Below are 4316 nucleotides of genomic sequence, written 5' to 3'. Positions count from 1 at the left end.
TATATATATAAAAATACTTTTTATATTTATATTTTACTTTACTATTATTTCTTTTGCAATTTAAAAGAATGTCAAATCACTCAAAACCTAGTCACTTGAAATGCCGAGGATTACTTTTTCCTAGCATTAGATAAAATTCTTATTAAAATTAAATATTAATTGAGAAAAGCAAAATGTGGTATTTTAGGTTAACATTATGTTTGATACTTATTTGCCTTTCAAAAATTGCCCAATAACATAAATTATTAGAGTAAATGTAAAAAATTAAATAAAAATAAAAAACAATTTGAAAGCTAAGCCGGGTGACACTTTTGAAAACACCCAAGGCATACTGCCACAAGGAAGCTAGTGCACTGAGGGGGGAAAATAGCTGAAAAGAGCAGGTAAGAAAACTTCAGCTTTCATTTGTTTTTACCCCGATGATATATATTTTTTTAAAGTCATGGCTGACAAACCCAAAGCAAAACCTTAGTAATACATGAGACATTTAGTCATAATGAAAAGGAAAAGCTCAAGTAAGCTGTTGCTATGGCTAGCTTGCTTACATTCAACAGCTAACATGGGGTTTGTTTGTGTTCTACATCGTTTTTTAAGTGTACTGCATGGTGGCCCCATCTACCCATGACAGAGCAGGCATGTAGATGGGTGAAAGATTAAAGAAAAAGCTAACAGAAGTTTCTTAGTAAGGAATTGGGCCACAGCATGCTGTCAGGAAATCTTTGTTAAGCCATTGTATTTACAACTTCCTGGAACTTCTAGTGGAGATGCCATTAATCCATTCACACTGCATTATCAGATGAAACAGAAATCTTTAGCATATGATTCACATAATGTTCACAGATCATTCAGGGAACTGGCAATCTGGAAGAGACCACTCTCATCAGGATAAGAGTTTCATCAGAGTACAACAGAGCCCCAGGATGCCCTCACTGTAGGTGCAAAGGATCCTTTTCTCACTCTCTCTTTTTATTGCTTTAATATTCCACCTGTTAGTGTTTTTAATTCCTTTGAAATACAAGGTTCAAATCATCATAAGCTTCATTTTCCCCTTGTGCATGCAATATTTGGTTTTGTGGCAATATTTTTTGCTGGGTTACGCAGCCTAAAAGGACAAAAAAACTGATTCATAAAAAATCATTTATTGGGTTTACAAGCCAGATTGAAACCAGTTTAGCTAAACTTCTGCTTAGTTGTTGCTTTCTGTTTTTGCTCAACAGAGTGCTGTTTTTATGTTGAGAATTCTAACATTTAAAATGCCTGACTGGGTGTTTTATGAAAAAAGAAAACTGTAAGAGAAGGGTTATTTAACCTTCAGTGGTACAAGTCCTACTCTGATGGGATTTATTTGAGCTCACAATGAGCTATCCTAAAAAGAAAGGGGGAAAAAAGTCCCTCAGGAAATAATTCAAATTCCTACAGTTTAAAAATTAAATCTTCTGTAGTAACTTCACCAATGTTAAAAGCATGGCCAAAGATTTAGTAAATGCTTTCATGTTCAGAAATGTCGCATTGCATACACATCAAAATGGACTTAGTCTCAAAAGCACCTGCAAATCCAGAGATGATTATTTTAGGTCAAATTAAACATTTAAGTTAGCATCACTTCTCTCAGTGTATGCCCGGAGCCTTCCTACTGCACATTGTTCTGTGGTTTTGTGTCAGAAGTGATTTGACCAACAGCGCTGCCATCTCTCCACAGCTCCGTTTCTTGACTGTAGGTCAGGCTCCTTTCACCTTGCTCAGAGAATTTTGAAACCTCATTAGCAGCCGACGCGTGAAAGGCTGTAGACCTCGACCTGACCCGCTGGAGAATGGCGTGTGTGTTAAACGGTTTACCCCATGAGGAGTAGGGGAGAGGTTCAGGAGTTCAGTGGAGGGGGGTACACCCAACCCTTTTCAACTGCTACCCTTGACCACCCATAATTTCTTCCACTTGGTTATACCTTGATGACTCTGGGCCCAGCACAGTCCAGCATTGGAACAAATTGATAGATTTTTTTTCTCTGAGCGGGGAAGAACATACAGTACACTTGGTGGAGGGAAAGATGGGTGCAAAGAAGATTATAGGTTTTTACGTGAGTGACGGTAGCATTTTTATATTGGAAAATTCATTTAATTTAGGAATATTTCAGGTACTTAAGCAATGTTGTTTTTTTGTTGTAGACTGAATTATGGTTGAATAGGGATAAGGGGGATTTGTAGCGGTGCCTACGGTCTTGTCCTTTGCATAATTCATTGCTACGACACTACGTCCAGAGCCCTCCTTTGCACCTGGTGTACCAATTACAGAAAAGAGTTGCGAACCAGCCATGTTCATGTTGTTCTTCTTTTCTTTCATGAAAATAAGTCAGTTGTTGGGCTGTACTAGCGGCTTATTGCCTTTGCAGTAGTGTAAAAAAAAAAAAAGAACCTATATCCAGAAGGCAGGCATGCAGAAGAAAAAAATGACCATGTAATAGTCGATTCAAATGTAGAAAAATCTGCAAAAACAGAATCCAGAATGCTAGCTCAAATAGTCAAAACAAAACACCTTTCCAAGAAACAAAGGTAGGCACAACAAGCACACACAGGAAAACAGACGGACTAACAAAGCACCAGGTGTTTATCTAGAGGGGGGATGTGGATGCCTCATTAAAAAGAATCTGAAAATCCCGCCCAGTTATTATATTATATTTTTCCACCCTATCTCTTCTAATCAGATTTTCATTTTTTCCAAGCAGTGGAATTTTAGGGTGGCCTTCTCAGTATGTGTTATTTTTAAATTTAAAATTTTACAATTATTAAACTTATTTTTAGATGATCAATATTTGCAGGCATCAACAACTGGAAAAAATAACTTGTGAGCATGAAACTATATTCTACAATAGTTAGTGGTCTCATAATGTCAATGTTTTACTTCAGTTATGTGTACTAAAACAAAATGGACAATTACACTTACAATTGCAATATTTTTTGGCAATTATCAGTTGTATTCATTTATAATTTTGCCTGTTAGCATAACTATGCTGACACATACAGAAATGATAATCATACAGTTGTTTACAATATTATTGATTTATTCACACAGTGTCAATATTTATTAGAAGTTAGTGTTAGCAAGAGGTATTATTAAATTATTATTTTCACATTGTAAGTGGTTACATACACACATTTTTTTATTCTTACCTAAAGAATTCTGAATTAAGATTTCAGACCAACAGTTTTCACGTGTACAAATGTTGAATATGTCAAAAAAAACAAACAAACAACTTTTCTTATTTTAGAAAGAGAGGTCTATTTTCCCACACATTTCCTATTCTTTAATCGTATTCAACATAGGACACATACAGTCTGAAAGTTAGCAGACTAAGTTATTAATACAGTACAGTTTTTCTTCTGATTAGGTGAGATAAAGACTAATGTAAGGGTCTGATACTGTGTTTGTTAAATCTGATCATGGTGTTTGTAGAATGGTTTAAAAGCCTAAATAGAATAAAACTAATGTGAAACAATATATTTAGCTTCATGTAAACATAGCTAAGGAACAGATCTGTTTGTGTTGATTTTTTACATTTTTGTTCACATATTTTCTGCCATTTGAGCATTCGAGCATGCCTTTTAATCATATTTTAAAATTGTAATTATCCATTGATCCATTTTTGTGCAATTATAGCTATTTCTTTTCTTTTCTTTAAATTTAATACAGCATTTTAAAATGTATCCAGTGGCACTGTAATGGGATTGGGAAGAATTTTAAGCTTTTTTCCACTCATCCGCATATGAAGAACTAGACTACATAATCCTTACAAGTCAATCAACATCACACTGAGCTGGAATCACCTTTTCGAAATACTTATGCAACATCATCAAAGTTCTGTTTGAAATTAAATAGCAGTAAGTTATGGTGAACCAGTTAGTCAGTTAAAATCAGTTCAAAAGGTTCACATACAAAAAAAAAAAAAATTCTGCCGAACATCTGGACGAAAGCCTGAGCCAAATAAACCAGAAAGAGTAACTTTATAACTTTGATTGGGTTTTCACTTTATATGAAAACATCTAGCCACCAGCTGGGAAAGTTCTAAATAAGGATCTTGGTCCAGATGTCAAAAGAAACAAAGAAAGTAACTAAAGATCCATGACAGATTACGAAGAAGTAGGCATAGCATAAAAACATAAATTCTTTAAAAATTGGCACATGCATAGCCTGAAGCAGGTACGTTTTCTGTATTTTCTGAAAATTCATGCGAGCTGCTGTCCAGTATTTTCACATAGCAGAAAATGTCCCTTTTAGGCTGATGGATTTGGAAGCAGGAAATCACTGCAGATTTTCCATAAAG

This window comes from Pundamilia nyererei, unplaced genomic scaffold, assembly GCF_000239375.1.
Source record: "Pundamilia nyererei isolate P.nyererei 1_Seehausen unplaced genomic scaffold, PunNye1.0 scaffold00034, whole genome shotgun sequence".
Classification (NCBI taxonomy): domain Eukaryota; kingdom Metazoa; phylum Chordata; class Actinopteri; order Cichliformes; family Cichlidae; genus Pundamilia; species Pundamilia nyererei.
Note: the sequence above shows the minus strand (reverse complement) of the source record.